The sequence below is a fragment of the Anolis carolinensis genome, chromosome 3, assembly GCF_035594765.1.
Source record: "Anolis carolinensis isolate JA03-04 chromosome 3, rAnoCar3.1.pri, whole genome shotgun sequence".
NCBI classification, from domain to species: domain Eukaryota; kingdom Metazoa; phylum Chordata; class Lepidosauria; order Squamata; family Dactyloidae; genus Anolis; species Anolis carolinensis.
Genome location: NC_085843.1, coordinates 172,366,747 through 172,384,888, shown reverse-complemented (window position 1 = coordinate 172,384,888; position 18,142 = coordinate 172,366,747). Strand labels below are relative to the sequence as shown.

The window sequence follows — 18,142 nt, the reverse complement described above, 5'->3', positions numbered from 1 at the left end:
CTGTTGCACGTAGACCAACCTGCAGAAGCCTGCTAAAATATCATAGCTGCCAACCATATCATCTGTAATTTAAGAATTCATTCTTGTCTTATGCTGTTCCATAGAACTTCATAAGGTAATGGACAGGATGCAACTCTAGTTGGTCTCAAAGAGTTTTTTACTAACATATTCAATCAGAGTTCAGGACATGAATCTCCCCTGTCTTTGAGCAGAGTGAGGAAGTTACCACAGGTAGCAGATACAGGAGGGTGACAGTAGCTAATAGCTGTTCTTCTCTTCTTCCTTCTCCCATGTCCTCTAAACTCCTTCCTGCATGACAAAGAGAACCAACCATCTTGAGCACAAAGATATCTTGCTTTGTGGATTTTGCCTCACCAGTTTTGCAGCAAGTCTCAATTATCTGCCTGTGGCAACTCAGGGCTTCCACCTCAGTAGTGTGGTGGATCTACTTTGTGTTTTTTATCCAACTCAATCCAAAGTGGTGAAAACTATCCTCAACATGTTCAGCACCTTAGAGAGCATTTCTTTTAAAAAAAACTGGGATTTACTGCCATAAAAGCCACCAGATGCCACTGATACTTGATCACTTCTTGTACACAGATTGGGCAAGGGTTATCATCTTGTTTTAGGCTGGCCCGGTAATGCCTCCTACCCACTCTGACAATGTGCTGTTGTGTTCCTTCAAGTCATTCCCAATAAATGGTAATGTTAAGAGGAACCTATCATGGATTTTCCAGTCAGAATTTGTTCAGATGAGATTTGCCTCTGCCCTTCTTTAAATATGACTTGCCCAAAGTCACTCAGTGGGTTTCCGTGGTTGACTGTGGATTCAAACCCTGGTCTCCCAGTGTCCCAGTCCAACACTTAAATCGCTGCACCATACTGGCCCTTAGTAACATAAATCTCATGTAATGTAAAGGGTGATACTAATAATGGTGCAAACATCATGTGGGTAAATATTAATATGGTGAACCATGCTGCTAGGCATGAAGGGTGGGGACAGGGAAATGGATGAGAAGCGGCATGAGCAATCAAGCAAATGAAGACGTGGGCTTTCTGGCTGGCTGGAATTCAGGGGGCTGGAAAAATCAAAGGACAGCCTGAGTCATTGAAAGGCCAAGGCAGTTGTCCTCTTCCAGGTGTGCCGTGGGTGTTTGACTCCCAATACCTATATTTCTCAATGACTGGTCATATCGGCTGAAGCTGACATAAGCTGTAGTCCAAAACACTGGAAAGGCAGCAGGTATGGGAAGGCTGGTAGGTGATTTGTTATGGTGTTGAAATTTGAGCACTTGATATAACTACAATAAAGCTGCTGTTGCTATATGCCTTTAAGTCATGTCCAACTAATGGAGATCCCAAGGTTTTAACAGAGTTTTCTAGGGCTAAGAATATGTGAAATGCCGATGGTCACCCCATGAATTTTCACTTAGTAGCATTGGGCCAATCATGATCTCTCAGCCTCATAGGATAGTTAGGTAAAGGTAAAGGTTTCCCCTGACATTAAGTCCAGTCATGACCGACTCTGGGGGTTGGTGCTCATCTCCATTTCTAAGCCGAAGAGGTGGCGTTGTCCAAAGACACCTCCAAGGTCATATGGCTGGCATGACTGCATGGAGCGCCATTACCTTCCTGCCGGAGCAGTACCTATTGATCTACTCACATTTGCATGTTTTCGAACTGCTAGGTTGGCAGGAGCTTGGGCTAACAGCGGGCGCTCATTCCACTCCCAGATTTGAACCTGGGACCTTTTGGTCCGCAAGTTCAGCAGCTCAGCACTTTAACACACTGTGCCACTGGGGGCCCCTATAGGATAGTTAGGTAAAGGGTTTCCCCTGACGATATGTCCAGTCATGACCGACTCTGGGGGTTGGTGCTCATCTCCTTTTCTAAGCCGAAGAGGTAGCGTTGTCCAAAGACACCTCCAAGGTCATGTGGCTGGCATGACTGCATGGAGCGCCATTACCTTCCCACCGGAGCGGTACCTATTGATCTACTCACATTTGCATGTTTTCGAACTGCTAGGTTGGCAGGAGCTGGGGCTAACAGTGGGCGCCCATTCCACTCCCGGGATTTGAACCTGGGACCTTTGGTTCACAAGTTCAACAGCTCAGCACTTTAACACACTGTGCCACCAGGGGCCCCTATGGGATAGTTAGGATTATTTTAAAAATTGGGATAATAACCATGTATACTGAGATTTCATATGGAAAGGGAAACAGCAGATGGCGCTAGTGCCCAGAGTGGGTGGAATGAAAGGTCTGACTCTTACCATTGTTACTCTTTGAGAAGTCAGGAGACACAGGCCCCTTCTATATTGCCCTATATCGCAGGATCTGATCCCAGATTATCTGCTTTCAACTGGATATGAGTCTCTACTGCCAGATAGTCTGGGATCCGTTCCTGGGATATAGGGCAATGGAGAAATGGTGGACAGAACCTTTCTGGGAAAACAAGGTTATGGATAGCCTACAATGGACATGAGCAACATGCTTTGAGGTTACAATTAAGAGGCATGTAGGTCTGCATTTGGCCTTTCTCTTATCTTAAATCAACATCCTTGAGAAACAAACCTTCTTTACCTATGGCTTCTCCCAAGTTAACCGTGATGCTGTGTATTTATGTGGTGGGAATGAGTGCCAATTCTTTCTTCCCTAACTTTCATAGTATCATATTATTGGAAGGGGCCTCATGGATCATTGAGTCCAGATTTATTTATTTATTTATTTATTTATTTATTTACAGTATTTATATTCCGTCCTTCTCACCCTGAAGGGGACTCAGGGTGGATCACATTACACATATAAGGCAAACATTCAATGCCTTAACATAGAACAAAGACAAAGACAAACGCAGGTTCCGAGCTGGCCTCGAACTCATGACCTCTTGGTGAGAGTGATTTGTTGCAGCTGGCTGCAGCTGGCTGCTCACTCAATGTAGGATCTCCAACAAAAGCATCTTCAGCAGGCAGATTGAGTCTCATTTTGAAGAAGTCCAGAGAAGGAGACCCCATAATCTCTCTAGGCAGTTGGTTCAATTGCCAAATTGCTGCCACTGTCAGGAAATTCTTCAGTTGAGATCTATCCTCTTGTAAATTAAAGTCAGGAGTTTTGGCCCTACCTACTGCAGCAGTAGAGAATAAATCTGTACAGTTCTCTCTGTGCGGTATATAAAGACTGCAATCATGTCACTGCTTCTCTTCAAAAAACAAACATGTCCAGCTCCTTCAACTTTCATCATATGTTTTGTTCTCCATATTTATTGATACTACCATTGCTTCCCTTTTCTGCTCCATCGTGTCGATATTTTTCGTAAAAGAAGGTGCAAAGAACTAAACACAGGAGTCCAGATGAGTGAATATAGTGGAGCTATTACCTTACTTATTGGAAACTATGCTGTTATCATTATTATTGTAATGCAAAAAAGATGTGGAGCTTTTAAACGTTACTTTGCAAATTACAGCTCCAAGAATCTCCCAGATTCTGAACACATTGAGCTACTATTACCCTGACTGCGTCAGACATAGAATTCACTGATAGTGGCAGTGGAGCAGTGAGCTATCCAAGGTGCTGAACTTGGGAACACTTCTGTAAAGGTTGGTATAGAATGCAGAGGAAACTCATGTTAAAGTGAGAAGAAAACCATCAGTTGTGCTGTTCATGCTCACTTCCTAACAGTCTCATATTCTACCTGGAGACTGCTAAGCATTGTGGGTCTTATTCCTGTAGGTCTTATATCTCATATCTACCCAAACATATATTTATGTGTTCTTCGCACACTCATTCAAGGTGGGGATAGCACTTCCATCACATTTTGTGATGATAGATTGTAGTTGAAATATTTATCCATGTACACTATTTGTTTTGGTGAGAGTACGTGGAGCCCCAATGGCGAAGTGTGTTAAAGCACTGAGCTGCTGAACTTGCAGACCGAAAGGTCGCAGGTTCAAATCCTGGGAGCGGAGTGAGTGCCCACTGGTAGCTCCAGCTTCTGCCAACCTAGCAGTTCGAAAACATGCCAATGTGAGTAGATCAATAGGTACCGCTCTGGCGGGAAGGTAACGGCGCTCCATGCAGTCATTCCAGCCAAATGACCTTGGAGGTGTCTATGGACAACGCTGGCTCTTTGGCTTAGAAATGGAGATGAGCACCAACCCCCAGAGTAAGACATGACTGAACTTAAGGTCAAGGGAAACCTTTACCTTTACCATACCTATTTACTAAAGGGAGTACATTGGATTTTGGCTGCATTATTCCAATGATCATTACTGAGAACTGGCATAGAGGAGTCATAGGAATGCACCTCTGACTACAACTCTTATCATCTCCAAGTAGAATGGATGCCATCATACACATATATCTGGTGAGAATCATCCTAGGCAGAGTGGTTTAAGCATCTCATGTTAATGTTTAATGTTTATCATGCATTAGTTACACTTATATCCTGTGTTTCCTTCAATGAGAAAGCTATATTTTGCTGGCCTCCTCCTCATGTTATCCTCGTATCCTGAAAGGTAGAGTAGATTGAGAGAGTGCCAGTGAGTTTTATGGCTCAAGGGAATTAGAGACTAGATCTACCAAGTCCAATATTCTAATCACAATCCTACTACAATGTTCTGGCATTCTGTTGTAGACATTTTTGATTCCTCCATATGTTTGGAATGATATCTGCTTTACTCCCAACTGCAACAATAACTGTGGCCAGTGAGAGAAGAACTAAATCAGGAACTACAAATCCCATGAACCTTTTTTAAAAACCCTAACAAGCAAAGGTTGTTCTTTCACAATTTTGCTCCAAGTGCTATTCTTCTCTGGGCCACAGCCAATAAGCAGAAAAACCCATGACATTTTCTTGTGATCTACTGTCCTAAGTGAAAAAAATCCTATTAGCTTAAAATAAAATTAGTTCTTACAAATACCCATAGAAGGTGTATATGTGGGCAACAGTTAACTCTTGTTGGTCACGCACAGACAGTTCACAAACAAGAAAAGACAGGAAGGCTGTTAAGTGTTGAAGTTCTTCAGACCATAGATGTATAACAACATGTATAAAAACAGATCGTGAAAAATTATGTTGGCCAGTACATTTATTTGCAAGGATGACACATTAAACAATTCAGGCCTAAACTAATACATTTCATGGCCCTTGATAAAATTGAGAATTTGCAGTTGCCAAACTAAATTTGATATCAACATATGAGCAGGGGTACGGTAGTTTTATTTTTAATTTTTTTATACCCCGCCTTTCTCCCCAAAGGGACTTGAGGTAGCTAACAACCCCACACTTTGATCAATTTAAAACAAAGCAAATACAAAAAATTAAAAAGCAATTTAGTACTGTGCATGTTAGATTAAAATACAGTAAAAATATACAATTAAAATGTATTTTAAAACACACAATCCCCCAGGAATCCCACCCACAACCTCCCCAGCAATGTGCCCGTTATCTTCTCCAAATGCCTGCTAGCACAGAAAGGTCTTGACCTGCTCGTGGTTACTTTCCATAGTAGTCATGTCTAGGACTTTGAATCATTGCTTTGGGGAACCAGAAATCCCATAATTCCCAACCTAAGACCACCAAAAACTTTACTCAAGTTCTGCTCATGGTAAGAAATTCCAGGAGCAGGAATAGTTAATTATAGAAAATTGTTCCTAATGTTAGCATTTATTGTATATGCCATGGGCCAGTTACATTGTTTAACAAATATAAACACGTGCATAGTCCTTTATAGGGAGCAGTAGGGATCATTTTATATCCATCCCCAGCTCCCTATACTCACCAGGTCACACTGCAAAACTTGAGCCCAAGTAATGGAGCCCATGTACCAATGACTCATCCCTCATCTCTAGCGAAATCAACAGATTTGATTTTGCAAGAAGGCTAAATTTATTATGCACCTCTTAGCAAATGTAACCCCAGCTTCTCTTTGCTAATAATAATAATAATAAATGTCATGCCGATCCCCTTGAGACGTGAGAAGCAGCCTTTGCGTCTTCCAGACACGACCCATCCTCTTCCAGCCCACCTTCTGATGCAGCCAACTTCCATTTTCATGATGGAAAATGGCTTTATCTTTGATTAAAAGGGAAACTTTAATCAAATAGAGTGCATCGTCAAGCAGAGGCCAAGATTCCAACGCTCTTGGCTGCAACAGAGGACGTCAATGTTCTTCCCTCCCACTGCCGATCCCTCGCACCCCCTGCCCTACTGCAGTAACAGACCCATTACCATTTATTGCAGACATGACTTGCATCTTAAACAAAGAGAGTGTCCTTTGTTACTGTTAGTTTTTAAAAATGTAGTCTGAGATCTAACACTGGGAAATGTATGTCTGCTACATAGCTTCATATCTACATATCCCAGTGCTACCCTGTTTCCCCGAAAATAAGACAGTGTCTTATATTAATTTTTGCTCCCAATGATGCACTAGGTCTTATTTTCAGGGGATGTCTTATTTTTCCACAAAGACGAATTCACATTTATGGTTGAATTTTTTTAAATGAAAACTTATTATCTACTGTACAGTAGTTGTCATCACAAAACAGCATAACCAAAGTGTGAATCCCTTCAAGAATTTCTATATTGTATTTTATTGCTATACTGTTTTTAAATTACTGTTTTAAATTTCTATTTGTATGTAAATTTATGTTGTTGTTGAGCTTGTCCCTGTGCAAGCTGCCCTGAGTCCCTTCTGGGAAATGGAGGTGGGATACAAGAATAAAGTTATTATTATATTATTATGATTATTATTTCTTGTTACTACCTTTATTTCCATGTACAACAATCTATGGTATGTACATTTACCGATCCTACATGCTTCCAAACAAAAACTTTACTAGGTCTTACTTTCGGAGGAGGCCTTATATTTAGCAATTCAGCAAAACCTCTACTAGGTCTTATTTTCTGTGAATGTCTTATTTTCAGGGAAACAGGGTAGTAATTACTCTCCAACGCCACATCTCATTGGCACAGCTTCTCCATCAATACATCCATTTACATCAGTGGTTCTCAACCTTCCTAGTGCCGCCACCCCTTAATACAGTTCCTCATGTTGTGCTAACCTCCAACCATAAAATTATTTTGTTGCCACTTCATAACTGTAATTTTGCTACTGTTATGAATTGTAATGTAAATATCTGATATGCAGGATGTATTTGTGTTCACTGGATCAAATTTGGCACAAATACCTAATATGCCCAAATTTAAATACTGGTGGGGTTGGGGGTGATTAATTTTCTCATTTGGTAGTTGTAGTTGCTGGGATTTATCATCGTTGTCTCACTCGTTCAGTCGTTTCCAACTCTTCGTGACCTCATGGACCAGTCCATGCCAGAGCTCCCTGTTGGCCGTCACCGCCCCCAGTTCCTTCAAGGTCAAGCCAGTCACTTCAAGGATACCGTCCATCCATCTTGCCCTTGGTCGGCCTCTCTTCCTTTTTCCTTCCATTTTCCCCAGCATCATGATCTTCTCCAAGCTTTCCTGTCTTCTCATGATGTGGCCAAAATACTTCAACTTTGCCTCTAATATCCTTCCCTCCAGTGAGCAGTCAGGCATTATTTCCTGGAGGATGAACTGGTTGGATCTTCTTGCGGTCCAAGGCACTCTCAGGATTTTCCTCCAGCACCAGAGTTCAAAAGCGTCTATCTTCCTTCTCTCAGCCTTCCTTATGTTCCAGCTCTCGCAGCCATAGGTTACTATGGGAAATACCATTGCTTTGACTATGAGGACCTTCATTGCCAGTGTGATGTCTCTGCTTTTCAGTATTTTATCGAGATTGACCCTTGCTCTCCTCCCAAGAAGTAGACGTCTTCTGATTTCCTGGCTGCAGTCTGCATCTGCAGTGATCTTCGCACCTAGAAATATAAAGTCTGTCACTGCCTCCACATTTTCTCCCCCTATTCGCCAGTTGTCAATAGGTGTAGTTGCCATGATCTTGGTTTTCTTGATGTTTAACTGCGACCCAGCTTTTGCACTTTCTTCTTTCACCTTGATGATAAGGCTCCTCAGCTCTTCCTCACTTTCAGCCATCAGAGTGGTATCATCTGCATACCTAAGGAGGTTAATGTTTCTTCCAGGATTTATAGTTCACCTACAATCAAAGAGCATTCTGAAATCCACCAACAATGGATTGAACCAAACTTGGCACACAGATCTCCCATGACTAACAGAAAATACTGGAAGGATTTGGTGGGCAAAGAGCTTGATTTTTGGAGTTATAGTTCACTTACATCCAGGCTTCTCTGCCAAAGGGGTTCCTAAGACCATCAGAAATATATGTTTTCTGATGGTCCTTGGCAACCCCTCTGACACACACCCCTTGCAACCTGTCAAAGGGTCCCGACCCAAAGGTTGAGAAACACTGATTTACATGTTGTTGGGAGGTCAATGTGTCCAATGATTTCTCTGTAGTTGGGTGCACTGTAAGAGACATCAACGGGGAATTTTCAAGGACTCAGAGGTCCTTGGAAATTCCTTGCAAAGTGTGTCTGGATGCATCTGTGCAGATTCCCCCACTCTCCTTCAACATGAAACCATCTGTGTTGGGGTACTGAATTACTTAAATGTTGGGTTCTGCAGAGGGAGATTTGGGTTAGATGAACAACACTTTGTCATGCTGCTCATGACTCTGTTCTTTGGGGAACAGGTGGCATTCTCAAAGTGGATGGATGGACTAAATCAAGCCATTGAGGACAAATCTGAGGACAAACCTTTTTATTAATGGATGAATTTGTTTGTGTGCTAAAAAAAAGATTTATTTATATCCTGACTTTCAAAGCAAACTCGGTTATTCAGCACAAGGTGGACATGTCTACAAATTATATTTCACGGCTAAGGTGCCACTACAGAAAATGTTCTATATCTACTTGGCATCTCACTACTTGAAACTTGAAATTTACCATTGAAATGTGTTGTCGAAGGCTTTCATGGCTGGGATCACTGGATTGATGTGAATCTTTCAGGCTGTATGGCCATGTTCCAGAAGCATTCTCTCCTGATGTTTCTCCCACATTGTTTCGAAAGAGCCTGAAAACCTGACTTTTCACCCAGGCCTTTGGTTAAGATCACCCATTGCCATCATAATCATATCTATATTCCTCGACCTTTCCTGCATTGGTCACACTTCTCCTGGTTATCTGACATTACCTCAGGGCTCCTCTCATCCCAAATTGACCTCAAACAAACTTATAGCACTTTATCTATGTTTTGAGTTTACAACTTATAATGTGCACTTTGCTAATCTACTATTACAACCTCACTGTTTTTAAATTCTATGTTTTTAATAAGTGTGTTTTTATTCTTTTTGGTTAATGTGCAAATATTACAATTGGTGCATGTTATTGTTTATTGATGTATTGTATATTGTTATTGTTTTGTATTTGATATTTCTGTGAGCTGCCCCGAGTTCCCTCCGGGGGAGATGGTGGCGGGATACAAATAAACTTATTATTATTATTATTATTATTATTATTATTATTATTATTATTATTATTATTATGGCAGGCATCCTCAGAGATTGTGAGGTATGTTAGAAACTAGTCAAGTTTACATATCTATGGAAGGTAGGTGTTGGGAGGTGTTAGCTGGACCTGATTGTTTCCTATCTGGAATTTCTGTTTTTTGAGTATTTTTCTTTATTTACTGTCCTGATTTTAGATTTTTTTTTTAATACAGGTAGCCAGATTTTATTCATTTTCATGGTTTCCTCCTTTCTGTTGACATTGTCCACATGCTTGTGCACTTCAATGGCTTCTCTATGTAGTCTGACATGGTGGTTGTTAGAAACAATCAGGACCATCCCAACAAAGGATTCCCCCAGGCAGGAAGCATCCAGGCTTTGAAGTGCAAGGCCATTCAATGCTAATCAAGGTGATCAATTGCAACATACACACTTTCCTCAAACAAACAAGAAATCTTTCTCCAACCCTGGACCTTCCACAGATATATAAACCTCCTTTGCCTAGTTTCCAACAGACCTCACAACCTCAGAGGATGCCTGCCATAGATGTGGGTGAAACATCAGGAGAGAATGCTTCTGGAACATGACCATACATCCTGGAAAACTCACAGCAACCGACCATTGAAATTTTAGCCTTAAAACTACACCACAACAACTCATGGAGCAATGTATGGATGGACCACATAGAAACACAGAATCGTAGCAGTTAGAAGACAAAGCAAGGACTGAGACCAACCACATGCCATTGCCGTTATTTATCAGCCCCACCTGTTATGCAGAAGCAGCAGCCAAAGTGCTCCTGAGGGATGGCTTTTTAATCTCTGATTAAAGACCTCCAAAGAAGGAGAGTTCATTGCCCCCTGGGCCATCCATTCTACTGTCAACAACTTTTACCATCAGGAAGTCCTTCCTAATATTTCACCAGAATGTCTTCCAATTTGAATCCACTAGTTCATGTTCTAGACTCAAGCTTGCCCCTTGTTCCACATGACATCCCTTCAGATTGTTACAGGAAGCTATCATGTCACCTCTCTGTCTTTTGTTCTCCATGCTAAACATCTTGAGCTCCCTAAGCTATTCCGTACAGGGCTTAGGTTTTCAGACCTTTGACCATCTTGATTTGCCTCTTCTGGACATGTTCTACCTTGTCAATATCCTTTTTGAACTGTGGCACTCAGAACTGGAAATAAATAACATGCAATAGCCAAAGCATTTTCTGTGGCCGTAGACCATCACACATTCCCATGCCATTTTCACTCTTTCCTCCTCCTGCAAAAAAAAAACCACTGTATTGTCTTTTCTGAAAGACTCGATAGTTGTCAGTTTATATCTTAAGTAGATTGCATGCCAATTCTGCATTTATTTAAAAGATCAGAATGAGAAGTGGAATTATACCTCTCTCTTTTTTTAGTTTTCATGTTTGGCTTTGGAGCAATCTCTGTAACCCATGGCAGAAAATTAGCTACAGCACCTGCCACAGTTTGGATGTCATGATTCATAAACCATATCAGACTGGCTCAACTGTTTCATGCCCTCGGAGAACAAGCCCTATGAGGAGTGGCTTAAAGAGTTGGGCATGTTCAGCCTGCAAAAGAGAAGACTGAGAGGAGACATGATGGCCATGTATAAATATGTGATGGGGAAGTCATAGGGAGGAGGGAGCAAGTTTGTTTACTGCTGCCCTGGAGACTAGGATGCAGAACAATGGCTTCAAACTTCAGGAAAGGAGATTCCAACTGAACATTTGGAAGAACTTCCTAACTGTGTGAGCTGTTCAACAGTGGAACTTTCTTCTCTGGAGTGTGGTGGAGGCTCCTTCTTTGGCAGCTTTTAAACAGAGGCTGGATGGCATCTGTCAGGGTTGCTCTGAATGTGATTTTCCTGCTTCTTGGCAGGGGGTTGGACTAGATGGTCCATGAGGTTTCTTCCAACTCTATGATTCTATGTGGCCACAAATACATTTTGCAAAATGCTGAGAGCTCAGTTACAACTTGTTCTTTGGATTTAGTATGTGATGCCCAACCAGAGATTGGAAAGGTTGGTCTTCTTGGAACTACAGCTCGAAAAAGCAACTTTCCCAAACAGAGTCAAATACAGGTGCTAAAACAAGTGAAGATGAATAACACAAAGAGGAGAATCAGGCTTCCTGACAGAATAAACACCAAGCCCTTAAATCCCCTCAATAGCCCACCTAGAAGCCCGTGGCCATTCCTTTTTGAGATAGATTTGCTTTAGTACAGCAGAAGACAACGCAAAGCTGTCAAATCCAATTACTTTCCTTTTGACCTCAACAGACTGCCAACGCAAGCAGATGAAGATGGTCTGGCCGAGATACTAATGAAAAGGAATAGGTACTACTCACTGGCTGAGCTAATTAGTTCCAATTATATTTGTCAATGTTTTTCTCTGAATTCGCTTAGGAATAACACTGCAGTGTTAATGCACCATCACTTATTATTGCTAGTACACAAACAGCAGCTTTTATTACATTAACAGGACCAGCCCTTCCAATAGGCAGAATGAGACAACTGCCTTAGATGGCAGATATCGCAAAGGTGGGGAAAGCATTAGCCCTGAGCTCCCTGGTCCTTTCCTTCTTTTGGAAGGGGAAGCTAGGAAGAGCCCCATAAACCAGTCTACTATCCTCAGTTGTGGAAGACATTCATATTCCATTCCCAGTAAGATTCAGGTGCCACATCTGGTCAGCTGTTGTACATGGAATAGAGAGGCAGCATAAATTAACCCTGCATGTTACCTGGCTTTATGTAAGAACATAGGCTCCATAGTTGAATGCATCTTTTTCAGTGCACAATCCTGTACAATGTTCCCTCACTTATTGCGGGGGTTACGTTCCAGGACCACCCGCGATAAGTGAAAATCCGAGAAGTAGGGATACTAGGCTTCTCCATAGGGTGGAAGTAGAAAGAGGGAGGGATGGAGGAAGGGAGAGAGGAAGGAAGGAAGGAAGGAAGGAAGGAAGGAAGGAAGGAAGGAAGGAAGGAAGGAAAGAAAGAAGGAAGGAAGGAAAGAAGGAAGGAAGGAAGGAAAGAAGGGAAGAAAGAGGCAGGGAAACATGGTGCCACCTCCTTCTCCTCCTACTACCGTTTGGGCTCCTTCCCTGCCTGGCTGCCTGCACCTGACTCAGACCACTGCCACTGTAAATCATAATATTTATAATATTATTTTAGTGTTTATTAAAAAACCACAAAACAGCGAGTCCGCAAAAAGTGAACCGTGAAATAGTGAGAGAACACTGTACATGCATACCTAATAAACCCCATTGTACACCATGGGACATACTGCTGAATATACATGACTAGTCTGTGCTGATGCCGTAGACACAAAGAAGTCGAATGGCATTTTGCAATACATATCCATTATCCACAGAATCGATGCCTGCATTTTCATTACACAATATTGCCTCTCTAAGCATTTTCTAGGTCAGTGATTCCCAATTTTTTTTTTGAACAGGGACCACTTTGACCAAGGACCACTCTCCAACATTAGTACCAAAAGGATTACAAATCAGGTTTTGGCCAACTTTACATTTAGTTTGGTTATTTGGGGTGCCGATTCAGAAAATTGCATTGGATAGACCACATCAGCCCTAGTTTCTGATACAGAACATATGTCATCCAGTAGTCGCCACCTGCTTACCCACAGAAAACCACATTTAATAATCTAGAGCTGATGTGGGCTGTCCAATGCAATGGTCAACTATGCGGAAAGGAGCGGAAATAAAATTAATAAAACAAAATAAATAAATAAATAAATAAATAAAGAGGGAAGCAGCTTGTGGACCAGATATTTGTTCTCACGGCCCACTGGTGGGCCGCAGCCCACAGCTTGAGAACCACTGTTCTAGGTCCTCCAGCATGACTCTATGTATTCAGGGGCCAGAGAGCCTTAATATCAATGGGGTTCCTTGTCATCTGTAGTTTTGTGTATCCCTGCAAAGTCTGGGAACATATCCCTTGTGTATATATGGATGTTGTATTGTATTTCAAAAGTCCTCATACATGTTTTCCTCTGAAGTCACTGTGGACATAAAAATAAATACTTCACATGTATCAATGGCAATTATGATTGAATCCCACTTTCTTCAAGTTTTTGCAAAACAATAGCCCAAGCAAAATTGTCAGCCCAAGTTTGGTTTTTTAATGCTAATAATAAGTTAATTTCTATTCTGGTTAATGGAAGATTTTCTGTAAATCATAACCTTGCATGTTCTTAGATCAGCAGAAGCTGATGTAGCAAATTATAATAATGTCACGAATTTCATACTCTCAGAAATCAATGTGGAAAAAGTATCTGTACTAATAGCATTCATGTTGTGAGTGACCACAACAGCAGATTTCCCTGGCTGGCTTACTCATTTCGTGTACAAGGTTCTGTCTGTAAGTGTTGTGTGGTGTTTGGAGGAGAAACTAGGGGTAAAGGTGGTCATCTGCAGCTTGGTGCATTGGTTATTAAACCATTTGTGCAATGGAAAAATGCAATATAAGTTTTCAATAGACACCAAAAAACAAAGTACCATCAGAACAACTTGTGCTTGGCTGAAAACTTCTTGCTAATTCACAGTAGAAAACGTCTTGATAAGAAGAAAACAGAAGAAAACAAAAAGAAACTTCTTCCAATTGTGGAAACTATTGTCCTTTGTGGCCGACAAGAACTGAGTTAAAGAAGGAGCAATGATTCAGGACCTATTACCTGCAAAGTAAAAGAAGTCTTGGTGACGCAATGGGTTAAACTCATTGTGCCAGCTGAGAGAAGCCTCCCAGTGAATACATCCCGGTCTCCCCTAAGCAAGTCTCATGTAGCTTCTATGAAGAACATTTGCACAATGATGGTAATTTCAGGGCCTTGTTGACATCTCTTGCCAGATCAGGAGACACTGGCCTAAAAAGTCATCTAGGGGGGAAAGTTTAAACCCGTTCTGAATTTTTTTTTTTCTGGCCAAGAGCCTGAGTCCATCTGATCTGCTTTGAACTGGATTATATGAGTCTAGGTAAAGGTAAAGGTTTTCCCTGAAGTCCATTCATGTCTGACTCTGGGGTTGGTGCTCATCTCCATTTCTAAGCCAAAGAGCCGACGTTGTCCGTAGACACCTCCAAGGTCATGTGGCCGGCATGACTGCATGGAGCGCCCTTACCTTCCCACCGGAGCGGTACCTATTGATCTATTCACACTGGCATGTTTTTGAACTGCTAGGTTGACAGAAGCTGGGGCTCACTCCGCTCCCGGGATTTGAACCTGGGACCTTTCGGTCTGCAAGTTCAGCAGCTCAGAGCTTTAACACACTTCACCACCGGGGCTCCTTATCTGAGTCTGCCCTATAATCCATTTTGAAGCACATAATCTAGCAGTGTAGAAGGGGCCAAAAACAGCACCATCCCTCCCTGAGCATCTGTGAGGGATGCTTTGACTGTGCTTTCCCTGCATGGCAGGGGGTTGGACTAGATGGCCTATGCCAGTGATTCTCAACCTGTGGGTCCCCATGTCACACTCCAAAGCAGGAACCCTCTTACTTCAAACAGCACACAAGGTTGGTAAAATCAGCAAGCAGTTTATTGTAGAAGCAAAGCAATAAAAAGTAGTAAAACAATATAAATCCAAAATAGTCCAGAACCTTTAGCAGGAAAGCAGGTCCATTAGTACATAGAAAACTAGGCAGCAAGGCACATGTAAACAAGAGACCAAATAGCAGGAACTCCCAGGCAAAAACGTAAATCTTGGCAATAGTTTGATACATGAAATATGGAACCAGCATGGAAGAAAGACATTGACTCAACTGAAGTCTCCCATGAATCAATATAAACCCTTTCCAAGAGCTGAAATTTACTAGAGAGCATACTTTCTCACTCCCCCCTAGATAAGGTAAAGGTTTCCTCTGATGTTATGTCCAGTCCAGTCTTACTCTGGGGGTTGGTGCTCATCTCAATTTCTAAGCCAAAGAGCCAGCGTTGTCCGTAGACACCTCCAAGGTCATGTGGCCGGCATGATTGCATGGACCTTCCTGCCGGAGTGGTACCTATTGATCTACTCACATTGGCATGTTTTCAAACTGCTAGTTGGCAGAAGCTGGAGCAACAGCGGGCGCTCACTCCACTCTCAGGATTTGAACCTGGGACCTTTCAGTCTGCAAGTTCAGCAGCTCAGTGGTTTAACACACTTCGCCATCGGGGCTCCTTATCCCCCCTAGATAACTGGTTCCTATTTTCCCTTTGTTGTACAGGCAGAAGGTCCACTATCCTCTCCCTCTGCACCAGGCACTGCAAACTCAGCATCATCTTCAGGCTGCTGCTCTGAGAAAATCAGTGAAAGGTGGTTCCCAGAAATATGACTTTGCTCAGGCTCTTGCTCAGTCCTCTCTTCTGAACTTAACTCTGGCCCCAGCCCATCATCAAGACCATCATCCCCATTCCCATCATGAATACCAACATGAACATCATTCCCACCATGAACATTATCCTGATCATCATTGCCATCATGAGCATCAGACACAATTACACGCTGAATAGGCTGACATACCTAGGTGTCTTGGCTTACAACTTCCAGAAATCCCAGCCAGTTTACCAGTTGTTAGGATTTCTGGGAGTTGAAGACCAAAACATCTGGGGACCCACAAGTTGAGAACCACTGGCCTATGCTGTCTCTTCCAACTCTTGGAAGAGATACAAAGTCGCCTTCTAGCTATTGGCGAAGGCTCCTCCTTGTGTTACATGAGCAGACAGAGGCGCAGCTGGCCTAGGCAGGGACCACTTGGGGACCCAGGCTTAACCTTTGCGGGGGGGGTGGGGGGGGAGAGAGAAGTCAGAATAAGTGGCAGGAAAGGTGTGGGGAGGGAGAAGAGAGAAATGAGAAAGAACCTGCGAAGAACTCACCCTTCTCCCTTCCTCTCTTGGAGCATTTAAAGCAGGGGTCCCCAAACTTTTGAAACAGGGGGCCAGTTCATGATCCTTCAGACCGTTGGAGGGCCGGACTATAGTTGGCCACCAAGCAATAACAATAACAACAACAACAACAACAACAACAACAACAACAATAAAAAGGGTTGGAAGAGACCCTTTGGGCCATTGAGTCCAATCCCCTTCTGCATTTGGGCACCAAAAGCACAAGCAAAGCACCCCTGACAGATGGCCACCCAGCCTCAAGGCTAATAATAATAATAATAAATAATAAAGAGTAATAATAAAGAGGGTTGGAAGAGACCCCTTGGGCCATTTAGTCCAATCCCCTTCTGCCTTTGTGCACTGAAAGCACAAGCAAAGCACCCCTGACAGATGGCCACCCAGCCTCAATGTTAATAATAATAATAATAATAATAATAATAATAATAATAATAATAATAATAATAATAATGTGATTTTGTTATATGAAATCCAGCATATCTATCTTGTTTGCTGTGTCATACAATATAATAATAATAATAATAATAATAATAATAATAATAATAATAACAACAACAACAACAACAACAACAATAATAATGATGATGATGATGGTTGTGAAGAGACCCCTTGGGTCATTTAGTCCAAACCCCTTCTGCCCTTGTGCCATGGGGGCCGGATAAATAGCTTTGATGGGCCGCATCCGGCCCCCGGGCCTTAGTTTGGGGACCCCTGGTTTAAAGCATTGAGAGAGAGGAACAGGAGGGGTGCGAGCAGGGACAAAGCCAGAAAAAAAACTGGGGCAAGGGAAGGAGGGGTTGAAACTTTTTTAGCGAATCATGAAGACTAGTTCCATAATGCAAAGTAATTTAGAAATCAGGCTCCATGGATAAACTTCCGTGGACACTCATAGGGATTTGGTTAACCAGTTAAAATTCGTGAGTTTTTTTAAAAAACCTGAAAAATTGAACACCTAGAATCATAGAATAGTAGAGTTGGAAGAGACCTCATAGGCCATCCAGTCCAACCCCCTGCCAAGAAGCAGGAAATTGCATTCAAAGCACCCCGGACAGATGGCCACCCAGCCTCTGCTTAAAAGCCTCCTAAGAAGGAGCCTCCACCACAGTCCAGGGGAGAGAGTTCCACTGCGAACAGCCCTCACAGTGAGGAAGTTCTTCCTGATGTTCAGGTGGAATCCCCTTTCCTGTAGTTTGAAGCCATTGTTCTGCGTCCTAGACTCCAGGGCAGCAGCAAACAAGCTTGCTCCCTCCTCCCTGTGACTTCCCCTCACATATTTGTACATGGCTATCATGTCTCAGCCTTCTCTTCTGCAGGCTAAACATGCCCAGTTCTTTAAGCCGCTCCTCATAGGGCTTGTTCTCCAGACCCTTGATCATTTTAGTTGCCCTACTCTGGACGCTTTCCAGCTTGTCAACGTCTCCCTAAGCTCTGGGTGCCAGCCACGCTCCCTTTGAGCGTCCAGGGCGAGGCGAAAGGGGGGGGGGAGGTTGAAGGGGGCGGGGACAGAGAGCGCTCCTTCTCTCCCCATTCTCTCTTTCTCTCCTCCTTGGACTGATTGATGCTGCTGAGAAGGTAGAGGAGGAGGAAGAGGAGGAGGCAGGCTGCTTTGGACGCGGGATGAGAGCACAGGGGGCGAAGCTGGAGAGCGGAAAGGCAGAGCAGTGAGGAAGGAAAGAAGGAAAGAAGGCGAGGGAAAGGCAGGCGATGGAGAGACGTCGGGGGAAGGGAGGTGAAGTCGGCTGTGAGAGGGGCGCTCAGAAGTCCTTTTGAGGAG

The 18,142-nt window shown here is 42.8% G+C and overlaps 1 long non-coding RNA gene across 1 annotated transcript in view; it reads right to left on the bottom strand.

Annotated features, from left to right (window-relative positions):
- Positions 1–4,299: 4,299 nt before the first annotated feature.
- LOC134297659 (uncharacterized) overlaps positions 4,300–18,142 on the bottom strand; it is a 63,642-nt gene continuing 49,799 nt past the window's right edge. Inside the window, exon 4 of the long non-coding RNA XR_010004480.1 lies at positions 4,300–4,506. This is a non-coding gene — a long non-coding RNA (uncharacterized LOC134297659). The remainder of the gene's footprint in view (positions 4,507–18,142) is intronic.